Source organism: Pristiophorus japonicus, chromosome 6, assembly GCF_044704955.1.
Source record: "Pristiophorus japonicus isolate sPriJap1 chromosome 6, sPriJap1.hap1, whole genome shotgun sequence".
Taxonomy (NCBI): domain Eukaryota; kingdom Metazoa; phylum Chordata; class Chondrichthyes; family Pristiophoridae; genus Pristiophorus; species Pristiophorus japonicus.
Window position 1 is genome coordinate 214387874 of NC_091982.1, and position 21007 is coordinate 214408880.

Here is a 21007-nt window from a genome sequence, read left to right on the forward strand (position 1 = left end):
TTTAAAACCGAGTTGAGAAGGAATTTCTTCTCCCAGAGGGTTGTGAATCTGTGGAATTCTCTGCCCAAGGAAGCAGTTGAGGCTAGCTCATTGAATGTATTCAAATCACAGATAGATAGATTTTTAACCAATAAGGGAATTAAGGGTTATGGGGAGTGGTCGGGTAAGTGGAACTGAGTCCACGGCCAGATCAGCCATGATCTTGTTGAATGGGAAGCAGGCTCGAGGGGCTAGATGGCCTACTCCTGTTCCTAATTCTTATGTTCTTATGTTCTTATGCCCTGAGGAATTCAAACCATTTCACAGGCGCAAGGATGAACTCTTCATTCAGGCCAATTGCCTACTATGGGGAAACCGAATAGTCATGCCCCAGATGGGCAGAGAGATATTCATCAGAGAACCCCACAATGAGCACCCGGGCATTGTCATGATGAAGGCAATTGCCAGGTCACACGTTTGGTGGCCAGGGATAGATGCAGACCTGGAACTTTGTGTTCGCAGGTGCAACACGTGTGCCCAGCTGGGCAATGCGCCCAGGGAAGCCCCCTTATCCCCTGGTCCTGGCCCGCCAAGCCATGGTCACGCATCCATGTGGACTACGCAGGTCCTTTCATGGGAAAAATGTTTTTGGTTGTCGTAGACGTCTACTCCAAATGGGTCGAGTGTGACATTCTCAATTCAAACACATCCTCTGCCACGGTAGAAAGTCTACGAGCAATGTTTGCCGCCCATGGTCTACCGGATGTCTTGGTCAGCGACAATGGTCCGTGCTTCACAAGCACTGAATTCCAGGACTTCATGGCAGGAAATGGTATCAACCATGTCCGAACGGCACCATTCAAGCCGGCCTCAAACGGCCAGACGGAACGAGCAGTGCAGATAATCAAACAGGGGATGCTCAGAATCCAAGGGGGTTTCCTACAAAGCCGCTTATCACGCCTCCTGTTGGTCAATAAATCCCGACCACACTCACTCACAGGGGTCCCACCCATAGAGCTGATAATGAAAAGGACGCTCAAAACCAGATTATCCCTTATACATCCCACCATGAAAGAAATTGTTGAGAACAGGCGCCAGTCACAATCTGACTACCATGACGGGAATGCGAGGGCGCGATGTATTGATGTCAATGACCCCGTCTTTGTCCTCAACTACGCTGCAGGGCCTAAATGGCTCACAGGCACTGTGATTGCCAAAGAGGGGAATAGGATTCTGGTAGTTAAACTTACCAATGGACAAATCTGCCACAAACACGTGGATCAAACAAAAAGGTGGTTCAGCAACCCCATAGCAGAAGCAGAGGAAGAACACAATGTAGAGTGCACTCCTCCACAGGTGACCGAACACCGGAACCAAGCGGAGGAGAGCCCAGTCACTGTGGGCAGTCCAGATAGGCCTGAGGCACCGCAAACAGCAGACACTCAGGCCAGCGCCCAACAACCGGAGCCCCAATTCAGGCGCTCTACAAGGGAGCGTAAACCACCAGAGAGACTTAACCTGTGATCCTAATAAGACTTTGCAGGGGTGGCGGGGGGAGGTGATGTCATGTATTTAACTCTCATTGTAATCCATGTATAAACTGACCTAAGTTGTACACTGTGAGAACATTGACCACTAGGTGGTGAACTTGTGGGAGACACTCCTAACCTGGACTTTCAGGTATAAAAGGGGAGGCTCCAACCACCTTCATCGCTTCAGTGTTGGCTAATAAAGGTTACTGGTCACTGTGTGACCTTCTGTCAAGTATGGGCCTCGTGTGCATTTATACTGTATAGTAAGGACATATCAATAATTAAGAGAGACTTAAATGGTTGATGTTGCGCTCTGCTAAAGCATAAGGTCTATCTACTGGTGAATTCTTGGTTTTCCAAGTCACTAAAATTGCTCATTTGTTCCCATTTTAGCTGCTATACTGGGAAGGTGGTGACTAAATAGGAGATATATGATCATGTGTAAGGTTATATCGAAGATATTTTTCTCATGTTCTTTTCTGAAACTGCTGATACAACTGTTTTGTTGTAAACTAATAATCAAGTGCGCCCTGATTAAAGGCAGCTGGAGGGGGGGCACACTCGAAAAAACTTTTCAAGTGCCCCCTTGTTTGGGCTGCTGATACAACTTTTTTTGGTTGAAGACAATTAAACAATTAAATCAAGTGCCCCCTGATTAAAAGAGTGGGGGGAAGGGGAACACTCCAAACATTTTTCAAGTGCCCTTTTTTTTGTTTTTTTTTGCTTTTTGTTTAGGACAGTAAAAAACACAAATTATACTGGCTAAAAGCGGGGCAGCGGGGGGGGGGGGGCACTAAAACCGGCACAATAAGCAAATTCAACTTTCGACAAACATCAAATTAAAATTTGGTTGCCGGGGGTGATGATGCACTCCAGTCCATCTGGCGTCCACCTCTCGCGCAAGGTCACGAGCGTACCGGTGGATACCGCGTGCTCCATCTCCAGGGACACCCTGGCTCGGATGTAACCGCGGAAGAGAGGTAGGCAGTCGGGCTGAACAACCCCCTCGACCGCCCGCGGCCTGGACCGGTTGATGCCCCCCTTGGCCGTGCCCAGGAGCGGACATGCTGGGGTGTAGTCCCACAGATGATAGTAGCTCTCAGTATCTATTAGCCATACTTATGTGTCTCCTTAGAGAGTAACATAGAGGTCATCATAACCAAGGTGATACAATTCACAAGTGCACACATTAAACAGAGTTCAGCAGAGAGTGGCCAGGAACAGACATCCTCACTAACTTCAGTTTTTTTGATTAGACTCCCTTGTGGCATCTGAAACCAATTGCAGCACATTCCCGCTCCCCGAATGGCGATTGGCTAACAGGAATTGAAACTGGGACTTTATTAATCTGTTTGGTTCAATACCCACATTATGTAGTGTTTTTACCTAGTGCACCTTTGGGGAACCCCAAACACTTTTTTTCGATATGGTATACCTGGTCAGAAGCAGGGCAGCACGCAGGAGAAGGCATTGCCATCAGCATCGTGGAGACAGGCAGCGGGCAAGGGAGGCAGCAGTCATGATTCGTTCATTCTGCGCCAGACCAGTGTGCCCGCCATCTTCACCGGCCCAAATCAGGATTGCGGTTGGCTGCTTGGGGACAAGGGATATCCCCAGTCCTCTTGGCTGCTCACTCCTCTGCGGAACCCCAGGACGGCACCAGAGCATGCATACAATGGACAGCGCCAGAGCATTCATACAATGACGCTCATTGTGCCACTAGGTGCATCATCGAGCAGTGCATAGGCATCCTTAAGCAGAGATTCCGGTGCCTGGACCTCTCTGGTGGCACATTGCAGTAGTCTGCTCAACAGGTCTCCATAATCATCATGGTCTGCTGTATGCTGCACAACCTGGCCATCCCAAGGGGACAGCTACTGGAGGTCAAACCAGCAGTACCACCTGAGGAAGATGAGGAGGAGGATCCCTGTCGCCCCAGAGCTAGGAGGCGTCAACCCATCACCACCCTGGAAGGGCCGGTGCAGACTGGCCAGCATTCTCCTGGGAGGGTGCGCCCTCACATATATGGAGGTGCCTGACACCTCAGCTGTAATCTCCCTCCATGCATTATGTACTGCCTGTCTGCCAGGTCTCCCCACGTCAGGAAACAGTATTCTTCTTCTGTCTCCAGCTCCATATCAGTGATTTTTTTGGCTCTCCTTACACCTCTTACACCTCTTACACCAGCCATCCTTCCAACCTCCTTCCCCCCTCAGGGCCTTGCTGCAAAGGCCAGGGTGCAGCTGGCTCATTAGAAATCCTTACCTACATGCTAAATTTCTCAGTGGTGATAACGCTCAAATTAGGACAGCTACACCGCTGAAAAATCCACTTTGGAAGGGTTAATTAGCGCTGGAACCCATTTGTTCACTTTTGGAGCTGAATATGGGGTGGCCCAGCCACTCAAAAATGTTGGTGCTAATGGCCATAAAAAGGTGGGGGGAGCACCGGCTTTCCAGCGATACTGAATTTCGGGCTCATTGAGTTCTAAGATGCACCAGTTATTTTGGAGGCCCTTCCTAATATTTTTCCTTTTCTCCAGAGCAATAAGCCTTGTGAAGTGGATGGCTTCAATAAGACAAAGAAGTAGGTCAAAATATTCTTGGAGCTTGCTCTGGACTAGGTATCAGCTGAGTTCTTGTTTCCTTGATACTGATGTCTCCAGGGAGCAAATCAGATCAGTCTCAGAAATTGAATTCTTGAGAGTTATTAGCATTTATATTGGGTACAGGCAGGAAAATAGCTCAGTAAATTGGTTGCAAATCAAGATTTGTATTCTCAAAATTTGCTTTCTAAAGCATTCAGTATATTGCCCACAGCTGCTGCTTATGTTCAGTTTTGTTTTCTAACTTGACTCTGCTGATGTTTTCCTCAATGCTGCGATCATAAGTATTCCCTCTTCTTCCTAAGTTCCTCGTACTGATGACTTCCACTTGATCCTTCATTACCTCAGTTTTACCGGCAGTTTCCATTACTGTGGACATTGCTGTCTGATGCTTATCCTGAAGCGCTTCCTTATTAGTTTTCCCTTCTGGGTGAATAAAAAAAAGGTCTTTAAGCCACTTTTATATAGCCCAGTTGTTACCTTCTGTCCAGGAAGAGCAACCTCCATGCTTCACTGTCCCCGCACCTCTCCCCCCACCCTCCCATTAATTTATAGGGCTAGAAATTCCATTGCGCCCCATCTGGGCCGATAACTTTTGAAATGTGAGAAAAGTATCACCAGGCGATAATCCTTTTTTGATCCCGGGAACTTCAGCTTTAGCGCTACAAGAGGGAAGTGGAGCACCAAATCAAGCACTAACCACTACTCTTAGGGCACTAAAGTGTGTAAGAGGGGCGGTGGCAGCAGAGCGCTGAACAATGTGCAGTGCAGCGCTATCGGCATCAGAGGCTCCTTCCCTCGCTTGAAGGGAAGGGCCAATCATGATTTACAACATTCTACTTCCTGGTTCTGTGGGGCCAGGGGACCTGCGTGACTTCCATTACAGCTAAACTCACTCTCAGAGAGTGATGGGCTCAGGCACCATGCAGCAATGAGGCTTTCAAAATTTTCAGCTGGCATCAGACTGGTGCGAAGAATAAAGTTTGGCTTACCTGACCATCACTGTCTTTAATTCTCATACCCCAAACAGCTAGCCGAGGTGACAACGCCTCCTGTTGCTACAGTTGTTGACGCCCAGCGATGCAGCAGGGGGTGGGAACGAATTTCACATCCAGGGGGTGGGCAGGGCGGGGGGGGGTGTGGTTAACGGGGTGCTGTGCACTTGATGCCGTCATGATCTACGGGATGTTAGAGACCAAGGCGGTAAGTGTTAGCAGCAGCGCAGAACCGCCAGGGACGTTCGGGGGCGTTGGTAAATTTGCCGCACCCGGTCAGTAACCCCTTAGCGCCCTGTTACTACCCCCCGAAGGTGTTAACAAGAGGCGCAAAGCAGCCAAATTTCTCCCCCTTAAAGTCAAAGGGCTAGAAATTGGGTATTGCCCCATTTGGGGACGGTAACACTCAGGAGGCGTGAGACTTTGCGCTAGGCACAGAAGTCTCACCCCTCGTGATAAATTCGTGTTATCATCCATAGAAGGAAGAGGAGCTCCACTTCCGTCCTGGGGTGGTAACGAGGTGCACGCCTTAGCAGTGCTATGCACTGGGCCGCGTACCGCTGCCACTCCCGAGGGGCTCTTCCCTTAATTAAAGTGAAAAGCCCATGCTGCATACTCTGCCAAAAAAAGAAGCCACCTACCTGGACCAGCAGGGCACAGGGGTGCCGCACGATTAGCCCAGCACTCAAGCAGAGTGCTGGGCTGAGCGATCGTGGCACCGGCCCCACGAACAAACCACGACCGGAGCAGCAATGAAAAGGGCAGATTTTGATTCTGAGCAGCCGGCCAGCTCCCCTTTAATTTTCGTCCCGATAGCGGCCAGCCGTCCAGTACTCATCCCCTGAAGTAGTCGCTATTATCTCCCCACACTGCTTCAGGCGGCGAATCCTAATTTAGGGACCGGGGCGATGCGTATACCGATCACGTCACGATCTCCGGGCTCAGGAGATCAGGGTGCAATGCCATAGCGCCACTGCTAAACTCTCCCCAAATTTAGCGAGAGTCGTTAGCAGCGCCGCGCCCGGTCATAAACCCATTTACACCCCGTTAGCGCCCCCTGGGGGCACTAAAGGGAGGTGCAATTGCACCCAATTTGTTCCCCAATGTGCTGGTTGCACTGGAATTTGCTGAGGAATGCCGACACCTCGCTGCTGTATTGGTAGAGATACAGACAGCTGGCTCATCACATTTACTTCATTGAAGCTGAGTCCCTTTAACCTGCCACCTTCATAGACCCACACCTTTAAAGGCCTCAAATGTTATTGGGTCCTAAATGGATGGAAGAGTTCATACTATGGAATGCAACTGATGGAGGGACACTCAGTTGTCTCTCATCAACATACTTCTAAAATATAAAAGTACTGTTACATACCAGCTAATTAATTGCTTCTGCCTCAGGAATGTAATCTTCGTATGATGTTCTCCCTTTACACATTTAATTGGATGCCAAACTCTGTTGTGCTGCCAAACTCTGCTGAATTATTCAGCGATCCAATTGAGTGTGAACCTGCCTTATTGTGCATCTCCAATGTGAACAGTTCTGGATAGGTTGGGTCACTTACGTTAAAGAGCAAAGCCAAGATGGGCAGAATCACTCTTTACATTACAGAATTTCAGGAAATGGCACAAAACTCCTGCTGGTCTTGTGAACTCCATTATGATTAAAAATGTACTCAGAAATAGGGCTGCTTGTCTCCAGGATCCATCCGCCTTATAACTCTAAATTCAGTGTCCTACATAAATGTGTTGATGTATTTAGGCCCAATTGGGGTTCAATGCCTTAATGAAAGGAACGTGCCCATTTACCTGAGAGTTCAGAATGTACCTGTTATGCAGCAGTTTCAGATACACTGTAATTTATGGAGAGTGGGAGACTGGCCAGGAGAGCATTGGAATAGTCGTGTCTGGAAGTGATAAAGACATGGTTGAGTGTTTCAGCAGCAGATAGGCTGAGGTGGGTGATGTTATGGAGGTGGAAGGAAGCAGTCTTTATGATGGAGAACATATAGGGTCAGGGGGTCAGCTCAGGGTTGACTTGAGTGCAAGGATTGTGAACTGTCATTCAGCATGAGACAGTAGCCAGGGAGGGGATGGAATCGGTGGCAAGAAAGCTGGTTTAAAAAACTTAAACTTTTATTATACTAGATTGTAATATTTTATAATCTGTACAATGAGATCCCAAAGCACATTTTTAAGCATCAGTAATCCAATTGCAAACAAAACAACAAATTTTTATCAAGAAGTATGTAGGTATAAATAAAATTCTCGATCCAATTTAACGTAATCTTTTTCTCTTGTTCATACATTAGAGAACACAACATTAAAACTGAGAAGGTTTATCATTCCATTGCTGAAGCCAACTGCGACTTGGATACTGATTTTTATTTAAAAAATAATTCTGAATGTCTTCATGATTTGTGCGACTGATTAGCTTACAAGTCAAAGGTTCAAGCTCACAGTGAGCACTAGGTGGCAGGATGCACAAATTTTGTGATTATGGTAGATGGAGTTTTATTTAATATTGTGTAAATAGAATGAGGCAGTATTTTGATTCTTATTATATTTTAGAACAACTTAATAACTAGGATTTATAATCTTATTATAGTACACCCAGCTTCAGAATAATGTTTTATTTGCAGAAAATATCTAAACACCGGTTGGAATTTTCTGCTGTCCTGGCGGGATTGGAGGTGGGTCAGGAGGGAAAGTTGAAATAATTTGGAACGGTTTGTGAACCCGTCGTCATGCCGCCCCCACGAGCATCTTACTGTACAGTAGTGGGGCAATGAGGATCCACATCTACATTTACATCCCTCCTAGAGAGGAGGTCTATGAGCGTCTGCCATCTATTCCCTATAGATAGCTATCTATTCTCCATAGATTCCATGTGCTCGTGCGAGTGGTGCATTTGCTGCTCAATCCAGATAGCCATCGTCAACATCTTCACCGAGGCGTACGAAAGCATGGGCTTTACATTAAACATCCGTAAAACAAAGATCCTCCACCAACCTGACCACGCCACACAGCACTGCCCCCTGGTCATCAAAATCCACGCGCAGCCTTGGACAACGTGGACCATTTTCCATACCTCGGGAGCCATATCAGCAAGGGCAGACATCGATGACGAGGTCCAACATCGCTTACAGTGTGCCAGCACAATCTTTGGTCACCTGAGGAAGAGAGTGTTTGAAGACCAGGACCTCAAATCTAGCACCAAGCTTATGGTCTACAGGGCAGTAGTGATACCCGCCCTCCTATATGGCTCAGAGACGTGGACTATATACAGTAGACACCTCAAAGCGCTGGAAAAATACCACCAGTGCTGCCCCTGCAAGATCCTGCAAATCCACTGGGAGGATAGATGCACCAACATCAGTGTTCTCATTCAGGCCAACATCCTCAGCATCGAAGCACTGACCACACTTGACCAGCTCCGTTGGGCGGGCCACATTGTCCGCATGCCCAACACGAGACTCCCTAAGCAAGCGCTCTACTCTGAACTCCTACATGGCAAGCGAGTCCCAGGTGGGCAGAGGAAATGTTTCACGGACACCCTCAAAGTCTCCCACCGGCACCTGGGAATCCCTGGCTCAAGACCGCCCAAAGTGGAGGAAGAGCATCCAGGAGGGTGTTGAGCACCTTGAGTCTCGTCGCCGAGAGCATGCAAAAATCAGACTCCCCACTCACCCTTTCCACTATCCCACCTGTTACAGAGACTGTAATTCCCACATTGGACTGTACAGTCACCTGAGAACTCACTTTGAGAGTGAAAGCACATCTTCCTCAATTTTGAGGGACTGCCTATGATTTTAATAATTACATGGCAGATGGCAATACTGCTTTACTTTGTCTACAAATGACCCTGAGGTACTTATTTTTTTAAATTGATAAATTCCAACTATGTGTAATGATTTTGATATATTAACACTGTGGAACTCAAACAATTTAAACAAAAGCTACAGTATTATAAAGTAAATCTAGCATGTGTATTGCTGTCATTACAATTAGCAGCATGTTCATGTCGTGTCATAGTATTGGAGCGAGGGATCATTTTTCATTTTACATTCAATGGAGAACAATGGTGCTATGACATCAACTGTTCAATGAATATGTTCTTTTTTTCCTTTGGTATCACTTATTTTGTTTTGTGACATGAGAGGTCTGCACCTGGACATGATCTGTATTGATGTGAGACGGTATTTCCTTGCTTGAGGCAACACCATCAGAAGTCTGAAGTTATCAAACAGGACTAGTCATACTGGCTACCTGGCTTGACCATATTAGCGTATGAATAATATGGAAGCAAGAAATGCTGGATAATTGCCATATACCAGGGAAGGGTCCACTCCACAGCCAGGTGAGATTACTGAAAATCAACTGTTTTTGTGAGTGTGCTGCTAGTATATTTAAATGACAATGCAGTATCTGATTTCACCATTTGTAACTGAATGAGCTTGTATTGGCATTGAAAGGAATTAAATAAACTGGCAAGGATGAAATTCTTCTAAATTAAAAATAGGAGATTGTCTCTTTATCGCCTTTTTCAAGTCTACTTGCAAATAACATCCTAAGAAATATCATGTTTTAAAGGCACATATTCCCACTGCATTGTTAGCAGGATAACAGGCATTGCTCCCCTGTGTGTTTGTTGTTCTCCATCTGTTACTGTGTCTTTCTCCATTACAGTGTCTGTCTTCTATCTATCTAGCAGGTTGGATGATGGCTAATACTGGATCTATCTAAAAGCAAACAGGTTTATGTATAACAGCTACTTCACAGTACAGTGGCAGAGATACAACAGATCAGTAACATAAGGTTGCCTAATTAAATAATTTAGCACAACTGGTATTTTTTTTAAGTCATGCAGTCCTTTGCAACGCATCTCTTTCCAGTTCTCTCTGTCTCAAAAATTGTGTTGCGGTATTTAGAAAATTACCATTATACAGTTCACTCACTTTTGATGATTACCAGACAATACTGTATATATTGTACAAAGCTAAGACATGCATTCAAAAAAATTTTGGTAGAAACTTCAGGATATCTTATAGAAGATTAAATAGCACTACAAATAAGTTGGTAGATAGCAGTAGTTAAATTGTGGATTAAATTGTTTAATTTAAGAGATTGTGTCAACACTTACAATACATTTTCCTTCACTTACCGAGAAGCAAGACTTTGAGTTGTTTCTTCTCTTTCTGTTATTTTTTAATATAAAAAATAACCTCTTCGTCATCTGAAAAACAACTTCAATAGCAGCAGCAACTTAAATAGCACTGGTACAAAGCTGTGCTAGTCGGCAACCCTTTTCTTGAATGCACTCAGGACCAACTGAAACTAGCCAAATATCATGCAGGCCCCCCATCTTCTTAAAATTGATTACTGTTACAGTTCTACAAACCAGAAAATGATCAGGTTTGGTTTGTTCTTTAATCCAACATCAAGGCAAACCAACTTTTCTTCACCCTTGTAAATTGGGAATGGGCACAGCAACAGGAAAGAGACATCTTTCACAGTTGGCCAAGGCGAATAGTCCGCAGAACTGCTGGCTCAGGGTATGGGCTTGTTCTCTTGTGTCACACAGAAAGGAGCAGGAGAAGAATGTCTTTTCATTCTGCAGCACTTTTCTGGTTGAGATGTGGCAGGTGATGTCTTTGGTTCTGGGATCAATTTGCCATCCACGTGGAGGTTTAAAGCGTGAGCCACAGCAAACAGCTTGTAATGAGCTGGAGTGGCATGGATTACATTTGTCAGGCTTTATGAAACTTGTAAAACCTTGCACTGTCCCGGAAGTTTTGTGTTCCTGCGAGACTTCTGCCTGGTGCCATTTCTAACATCGAGCTGAAGTAATCATTTTATATGTGAACTATTGCATTTTTATAAAGTCAACTTATATTTTGCATAAACTTTCAACAGGGATGTGCACCCTTGTTAGGAAGGTTGCTGAGATCATTTTACTAGCTTGCGCTTGACTTGTACAAGTGCAAGTTATCCATTTTACTCCTACACAATGGCACAGAAAGCTACTGTGGGCATAAATGCATTATAACAAATGAAAATATTTCTGAGAGGTCAGGATCTCAGTTGGAATTTTGTGCGGCCAAATGCTTGTTACTGCTTCATTAATATTACTGAAAAAAAGGAATTTTATCTACTATATCAATAACTATGCCATTTGATTACCATTATGCAGACATTTTTATTCTGCAAGGATTTCATGATGATATGATTGTAACTCAAATACTAATCTTTTGTTATAGAAGTGTAGAATTTTTTTTAAAAGCCAAATCTCCACAAGCACAAAATTCTCAAACGTGGTTTTTTTGTTACAATGGGCTCAATTTTCCTCAAAGCTTTTTTTTGGCGTACTTGAAGAGTTCCGCCTGATTTTTTGGGGCCCAAGTGCGCCACAAAAAAATGTTCTAAGTTTCCCCGCTTGATTTCTTATTTTGTCGTGGCCGAACCCGTCCTTTAGTTTTGGGGGTGGAGCCTTGATCTGCGCCAAAAAGATCGGGCTCCCATGGTGACCAGGGACACAATGCGAACTCTCTCACTCTCGCTCTCTCTCTCTCTCTGTGAACTGGGGACTGAGAATGGGACCGGACCAGGAGAATGGGGACCTAGAGTGGGACCGGACAACCTTCAGGTGGGGTTGGAGGTAAGTTGCTGCTATGTGTTTTTCAATTCTTTTAGGTTGTGTCTGGGCACCTGCTGCACCGAGTTCCTTACTTGCACCAATTTATTTAACTCTCCGCAAGGGTTTTCTGGAGAGCACACATGCGCTGGCCTAAGCAGAACTGGAGTAACTCTCAGCTGGCCAAACTTCCATAAATGACCAGAATTGGTGCCGGTGGCTGGTTACGCCCCCTTTGGCTGAAAAAAAAAGCTGAACCTAAAAAAATCATAACTAACTGAGTGCAACTTGTAACTCAGTGCACTTGTAACTGAGTGCAACTTGTAACTAACGCTCGAGCAAATTGATTGGGGAAACTCTGGTTTTCAACTTAGGCCAAAAAGTTTAGGCCTGCTCCAAAAAAAATGGTGCAAATCACTGGGGAAAATTGAGCCTAATATTTCTATGCTTAATCTGAACTTTTGCTTACAACAGACATTATTATAATTTAATTTTTTCATGTGTAAATTCTGCTGTTATGATTGGCTGTAATAGCTGAGTGAATTTACTGGGTTTCCAACTTTCCTCACTGCATTTGGGTGCCATGGACAAGTGATGGATTTACCATGAGTGTGTGCAAAACCCTGCTGTAATTCCCCATTTTTTGCCAGAGATAATTTCAGGAATAATCAGCCTGGCACTTGAGCATTTTTAGGAACATAGGAACAGAAGTAAGCCATTTTGCACCTCGAGTCCGTCCCGCCATTCAATGAGATCATGGCTGATCTGTGATCTAACTCCACACACCCGGCTTTGGCCCATATTCCTTAACTGCTTTGGTTAACAAAAATCTATCAATCTCAGATTTAAAATTAACAATTAATCTAGCATCAATTGCCGTTTGCAGAAAAGAGTTCCAAGCTTCTACCACCCTTTGGGCCCAAGTTTCCACAAGAAAAAAAACGGGCGCCCCTCCGAGCTAGGCACCCGTTTTTCGCGCCTAAAGCGGCGCCTAAAAAAATCCTCGGTATTCTCCACCTACTTACAGGTCCTCTGGCTCTCGGCGCAGCCAGCACGAGCTGTGGGGGGGGCGGAGCCAGATCCCTGCGCTGAAAACAGTGCCGGGACCTCTGCACATGCGCGCTACAGTCGGCACGCAAGTGCAGTAGCTCCAGGCGCCGAACTGTGTGGGAGGGGCCCGAAGCACGCAGCCCCTAGCCTTGGCTGAATGGCCTCACTGGGGCTGTGTGAATGAGGCTCCTCCCACGGCCAGCTCCTGCTCCCCCCCCGACCAGACCCAACACTCGCTCCCCCCCCACCCCTGCCGACCAGACCCGACCCGACACCCGCTCCCCCCCTCCCCCCCGCCGACCAGACCCGACCCGACACCGCTCCCCCCCCCTCTCTCTTCCCCCCCCCGTTCTCTTTCCCCCCCCCCGCTCTCTCTCTCTCTCCCTCCCTCCCCTCGCTCTCTCTCCCTCCCTCCCCTCTCTCTCTCTCTCCCTCCCTCCCCTCTCTCTCTCTCTCCCTCCCTCCCCCTCTCTCTTTCTCCCTCCCTCCCCCCCTCTCTCTCTCCCTCCCTCCCCCCCTCTCTCTCTCCCTCCCTCTCTCTCTCTCCCTCCCTCCCTCTCTCTCTCTCTCTCTCTCTCTCTCTCTCCCCTCCCTCTCCCCCCTCTCCCTCCCTCCCCTCTCTCTCTCTCTCCCTCCCTCCCCTCTCTCTCCCTCCCTCCCTCCCCCCCCCCTCTCTCTCTCTCCCTCCCTCTCTCTCTCTCTCTCTCTCCCCCCCTCCCGCTCAGCGGCACGAACGGCTGCAGAATTCTCCCTGGCTGAAGCACTTTCACACAGGTAGGAAGATGGTTTCTTTAATCTTTTCTTGGCTTATAAATGTTTATTCAGGTTGGATTTATTTGTATAATATTTGTAGAAGTATAAATAAGGATTTATTGTCGAATTTAATGAGTTCCCTTCCCCCCCACCTCGTTCTGGACGCCTAATTTGTAACCTGCGCCTGATTTTTTAATGTGTAGAACAGGTTTTTTCAGTTCTACAAAAATCTTCACTGGCTCCATTCTACTTTAGTTTGGAGTACATTTTCACTGTGGAAACTTTCAAATCAGGCGTCAGTGGCCGGACACGCCCCCTTTTGAAGAAAAAATTCTGTTCTAAACTAGAACTGCTCTACCTGACTAGAACTGCAGAAAAAAAAATGTGGAGAATTGCGATTTCTAAAATAGTCCGTTCTCCACCAGTTGCTCCTAAAATTCAGGTGCGAATCATGTGGAAACTTGGGCCCTTTGTGTGTAGAAATGTTTCCTAATTTCACTCCTGAAAGGTCTGGCTCTAATTTTTAGACTATGCCCCCAGTCCTAGACCCTCAACCAGCGGAAATAGTTTCTCTCTATCTACCTTATCTGTTCCCCTTAATATCTTGAAAACCTTAATCAGATCACTCCTTATCTTTCTAAATTTTAGGGAATACAACCCCAATATGTGTAATCTCTCCTCATAATTTAACCATTGGAGTCCGGGTATCATTTGGTAAACCTACGCTGCACTCCCTCCAGGGCCAATATATCCATCCTAAGGTGTGGTGCCCAGAACTACTTTCAGTACTCCAGATGTGGTCTTACCAGGACTTTGTATCATTGCAGCATAACGTCTACTCCCTGGTATTTTAGTTCTCTAGATATAAAGGCCAGCATTCCATTAGCCTTTTTGATTATTTTCTGTACTTGTTCATGACATTTTAATGATCTATGTAACTGGATATCCAAGTCTCTTTAGCTTTTCACCATTTAGAAAGTATCCTGCTCTATCCTTTTTAGGTCCAAAGTGGATGACCTCACATTTGCCTACATTGAAATCCATTTGCCACAGTTTTGCCCATTCAATGAATCTATCAATATCCCTTTGTAATTTTATGCTTTCATCTACACTCACTAGCAAATTTGGATATGTGGCTTTCTATGCCATCATCTAAGTCGTTAATAAATATTGTGAATAGTTGAGGGCCCAACACAGATCCCTATGAAACACCACTAGTCACATCCTGCTGCTTACAGTACCTGCCCATTATCCCTACACTCTGACTCCTGCCGCTCAGCCAATTTCCTAACCAGGTCAACAACTTGCTTTGAATTCCATGGGCTTGAAGCTTAGTTAACAGTCTCTTATGCGTGACTTTATCAAATGCCTTCTACAAGTCCATATAAATAACATAGATATTCCCTGTCCACTACTTTAGTCACCTCTTCAAAAAATTCAATCAGGTTTGTCAGGCATGACCTACCTTTTACAAATTCATGCTGGCTCTCTCTGATCAGCTGACAATTTTCGAGGTGTTCAGTTACCCTATCCTCAGTTATAGATTCCAGTAATTTCCCGACAACAGTTCTTAAATTCCCTGGTTTTCCCCACTCACCATTCTTAAATAGCAGAGTGACTTGTGCAATTTTCCAATCTAAATCGATGGTTCCTGAATCGAGAGAACTTTGGAAGATTAAGAGGACGTGACAGCTTAAATTAGTATGGGGATTCTATTTGTGCACCACATTTACCTTTATTATTAGTCACGTAGACAAGACAAATATGTGTCCAAGTAAGACCCATCAAGAGCAAGTGGCATCTTTGTTGGATGGCCACAGAATCTTGACTACTGCTGGAGACAATTCATGTCTTATTTCTTTGAGAACTGATCACTTTTTGTGGGTTGAGGGCTGTGTGATGTTAAAATAATTTACATTTTCTGTGGGCATTGCAATGATGGGTGTTTGCATTGTCCAACACCACTACTCTGCTACAACGTAGGATATTACAGCATGGTGGTTATGTTACTGGACTAGTAATCCAGAGACCTGGACTAATAATCTGGGGACATGAGTTCAAATCCCACCATGGCAGTTGGGGAATTTAAATTAAGTTAATTAAATAAAGCTGGAATTAAAAAGCTAGTATTGGTAATGGTGACCATGAAACTACCGGATTGTCAGGAAAAACCCAACTGATTCACTAATGTCCTTGCCGTCCTTACCTGGTCTGACTTATATGTGACTCCAGACCCTCAGTAAAATGGTTGACTTTTAACTGCCCTCTAAAATGGTCTAGTAAGCCACTCAGTTATACCAAACCACTACAACAAAGTCAGCATCTTCACTACACGGACTGCAACAGTTCAAGAAGGTAGCTCACAACCATCTTCTCGGGGGCAATAAATGCCGGTCTTGCCAGTGAACGAATACATTTTAAAAAGCGTGTAATTCCTGGGACTGCTAATGAGGTGAGGATACAAATAAGTATCATTTAGTGCAGACACACCTGTAATTAATATTTTTCATATATAATGCTATCAGCTTTTTGAAATTCTGTGGGGCAGAGTAAGGAGACAACTTGTAATTAAATGGTGCAGAAGAAACCTCTTAATGGAACATGCAAAAGAGCAAACCATTCCATTTATCCAGTTGTTTTGGTTAATCAGACACTCGGTTCTATAGGGAGTTAATTGATGCCTGTGGTAGTATTCTTTTTAAATGAATGTTCTCATTGACGGGGTGCCCATTAACTGGCGTGCACTGCATGACCAAACATTAAGTTTTCATTGTTACTGTTCCAGAAAAAAAGCTCTAATTTCATTCTTGCGTTCAATTGCTTTGCTTTTATGAAACTACTTTTACATTCCAGTCTACAAGGGAGTTTGGAACTTGAAGTATGCAAACAGAAGCCTTCTGTGAATGCATTGTGTATTCAGGCACTGTGGTTCATAGATTTTTGCCGAATTGCAATCATTTATCAATATTTAACCCTTGAGCTTTGGAACACATTCAGATGATGAAGTAAATGTTGGTTGTAGATTATGAGTCTTTCCTAATAATGAGAAAAATAATATTAGATGTTTTGCCTTGTGAACTATTAAGCTTTTAATCCATCAAATAGATGAACTCATGCCATATCTGAAACAATGCATCTATTGATATTGTATAAGTGAAACTTGTTCCACGTGTTTCTTTTTTTGCAGTTTACTCACCACGCAACCTTTTCACAGGGGTTAGTGGGATAGTTTGAACTGTGGATATTCCATAACTAGGCCCATTTAAAATGCAAATTGGAGTACTATGACATACAAAATACCCCGATTGCCAATTTTGGATTGAACTGGCTGCAGCATGCTCCCTGCACACTTTGCCCAGTATCATCTGGCACTCGGCCGAAGAGGATCCCAAAGGTAAGTTCCTCTTTATTTTTGTGGGGCCAAGAGGAGCAGACTCCTCCAGGCTCCACAAGGCCAGCCTTGGCCATTGCTTTTCCAGCTATCCAATAGCCACTTGTAACCAATGTCAAGTACATGGGACTATAATTTCCTGGTTCTGAATTATTGCCCTTTTTAAATATTGACGCCACACGGTCCTCTCTCCAGTCTGTGGGAACAATCTCAGACCCCAGTGAGCCACTAAATATATTAGAAAGGGACTTGCAGAGCGTGGCTCTTTCTTTGAGAACCGTTGGGTAAATGCTATTGACCTAGCAGCCTGATCTGTTTTGAGATTCCTTATTCTAGCCTGGACTAGTTCTACATCCACTTTGATCTTTAGCACTAACCGGGCAATGTTTATTGGTAACCCAGCATCATCAGTAGTGAAGACTGATGCAAATTAACCATTTAAAACCTCTGCCATATCCTGGCTGTCAACCAAAATCTGCCCCTAAATGCTACAACAGCCATGTATAGTCCGTAAATGCCCTCTGTCGCCCTAACAAAACAAAAAGGTTCTTGCAATTGCAGACAAATTTATTTAACATTAAACTGGTAAATCATAGAAACATAGAAAATAGGTGCAGGAGTAGGCCATGCGGCCCTTCGAGTCTGCACTGCCATTCAATAAGATCATGGCTGATCATTCCCTCAGTACCCCTTTCCTGCTTTCTCTCCATACCCCTTGATCCCTTTAGCCGTAAGGGCCATATCTAACTCCCTCTTGAATATATCCAATGAACTGGCATCAACAACTCTCTGCAGCAGGGAATTCCACAGGTTAACAACTCTCTGAGTGAAGAAGTTTAGAAACATAGAAACATAGAAAATAGGTGCAGGAGTAGGCCATTCGGCCCTTCTAGCCTGCACCGTCATTCAATGAGTTCATGGCTGAACATGCAACTTCAGTACCCCATTCCTGCTTTCTCACCATACCCCTTGATTCCCCTAGTAGTAAGGACTTCATCTAACTCCTTTTTGAATATATTTAGTGAACTGGCCTCAACAACTTTCTGTGGTAGAGAATTCCACAGGTTCACCACTCTCTGGGTGAAGAAATTCCTCCTCATCTCGGTCCTAAATGGCTTCCCCCTTATCCTTAGACTGTGTCCCCTGGTTCTGGACTTCCCCAACATTGGGAACATTCTTCCTGCATCTAACCTGTCTAACCCCGTCAGAATTTTAAACGTTTCTATGAGGTCCCCTCTCATTCTTCTGAACTCCAGTGAATACAAGCCCAGTTGATCCAGTCTTTCTTGATAGGTCAGTCCTGCCATCCCGGGAATCAGTCTGGTGAACCTTCGCTGCACTCCCTCAATAGCAAGAATGTCCTTCCTCAGGTTAGGAGACCAAAACTGTACACAATACTCCAGGTGTGGCCTCACCAAGGCCCTGTACAATTGTAGCAACACCTCCCTGCCCCTGTACTCAAATCCCCTCGCTACGAAGGCCAACATGCCATTTGCTTTCTTAACCGCCTGCTGTACCTGCATGCCAACCTTCAATGACTGATGTACCATGACACCCAGGTCTCTTTGCACCTCCCCTTTTCCTAATCTGTCACCAGTCCTAAATGGCCTACCTCTTATCCTAAGACTATGTCCCCTGGTTCTGGACTTCCCCAACATCGGGAACATTTTCCCCGCATCTAACCTGTCCAGTCCCGTCAGAATCTTGTACGTTTCTATGGGATCCCTTCTCATCCTTCTAAACTCCAGTGAATAAAGGCCCAGTTAATCCAGTCTCTCCTCATATGACAGTCCAGCCATCCCTGGAATCAGTCTGGTGAACCTTCGCTGCACTCCCTGAATAGCAAGAACGTCCTTCCTCAGATTAGGAGACCAAAACTGAACACAATATTCCAGGTGAGGCCTCAAGAAGGTCCTGTACAACTGCACTAAGACCTCCCTGCTCCTATACTCAAATCCCCTAGCTATGAAGGCCAACATACCATTTGCCTTCTTCACCACCTGCTGTACCTGCATGCCAACTTTCAATGACTGATGAACCATGACACCCAGGTCTCATTGCCCCTCCCCTTTTCCTAATCTGCCGCCATTCAGATAATATTCTGCCTTCGTGTTTTTGCCCCCAAAATGGATAACCTCACATTTATCCACATTATCCTGCATCTGCCATGCATTTGCCCACTCACCTAACTTGTCCAACACACCCTGCAGCCTCTTAGCGTCCTCCTCACAGCTCACACCACCACCCAGCTTAGTGTCATCTGAAAACGTGGAGATATTACATTCAATTCCTTCATCTAAATCGTTAATGTATATTGTAAAGAGCTGGGGTCCCAGCACTGAGCCCTGCGGCACTCCACTAGTCACTGCCTGCCATTCTGAAAAGGACCCGTTTATCCCGACTCTCTGCTTCCTGTCTGCCAACCAGTTCTCTATCCATGTCAGTACATTACCCCCAATACCATGCGCTTTGATTTTGCACACCAATCTCTTGTGCGGGACCTTGTCAAAAGCCTTTTGAAAGTCCAAATACACCACATCCACTGGTTCTTCCTTGTCCATTCTACTAGTTACATCCTCAAAAAATTCCAGAAGATTTGTCAAGCATGATTTCCCTTTCATAAATCCATGCTGACTTGGACCGATCCTGTCACTGCTTTCCAAATGCGCTGCTATTTCATCCTTAATGATGGATTCCAACATTTTCCCCACTACTGATGTCAGGCTAACCGGTCTATTAATTACCCGTTTTCTCTCTCTCTCCTTTTTAAAAAAAGTGGTGTTACATTTTCTACCCTCCAGTCCATCGGATCTGATCCAGAATCGACAGACTGTTGGAAAATGATCACCAATGCATCCACTATTTCTAGGGCCACTTCCTTAAGTGTTCTGGGATGCAGACTATCAGGCCCCGGGGATTTATCGGCCTTCAATCCCATCAATTTCCCTAACACAATTTCCCGCCTAATAAGGATATCCTTCAGTTCCTCCTTCTCACTAGACCCACTCTCCCCTAGTACATTCGGAAGGTTATTTGTGTCTTCCTTCGTGAAGACAGAACCGAAGTATTTGTTCAATTGGTCTGCCACTTCTTTGTTCCCCAGTGCTCAATATAATGCACAAAACTTGCAAACTTTGCTGTCCTCCTTGAAATATTAAAAACAACAGAGAGACATCTCCTGTGGTTTCTCTTAATATTAAATTGATCCTTGAAACATGGTTGCCCACTCCTTTGTGATGAAATACCACCACATATTGATTGATATAGCATAATCTCTCTGCTGGTCTGAGGCGAACTACCAATCACAATGAAATCGGTCACAAATATACCATTTACAGTTTTTCTCAGAATAAAGTTTATAAAAATGGAATTATATTTGCACTAATAACAATAATCACATGAAGTCCATTATTATAGATGTTGGTCCACATAAATGCATCTGTTATTGCAATAAGGTTCACCATTGGGCACAGGATGGGATGTAGGACACGATGAGGTTGCACAAGTGAATAAGATGATTTTGAATTCAATGTGTTGGAGGTTAGGATGTTGATGAAAGTTGGTGATAACAGGATTGATGGTTGACTGAAACTTAAGTGCAGGCCAAGATGCAAGCAGTGTATTTATACATAAGTTGGAGTTTATGCAAAGTGGAGCACAGAAAAAGGGAACTGAAGAAATGGAACTGGAGGTAACAAAAGCATAGATCAGGGTTTTGTCAGAGATGGTGGGTGGGCGGGATGTCAGTGGTGCAGTGCTTTGGGGTTTGAAGCTCGACTCAGGATTGAACAGACCACTGATTGTCTGGATAGACTTGGAGTAAAAATATTTTGTTGGGATTCAAGCAGGTTGGCTTTGGACTTTCAAAGTCCTGTTATCTTATCCATGACTTGATGTTGGTCAAGCAATCTGATGGCTCACTGATGTTTGTACAGTTAAGAATGGTGGTGGAGAGGGAGATCAATATGTTTTCACTATACATGAGGAAGCTGTAATGCTAAGTACTGTCCAATATGTAAGAAATATATTAACCAAAGTTCCAACATTTATCCTGTCTATGTTAAAGAGTAT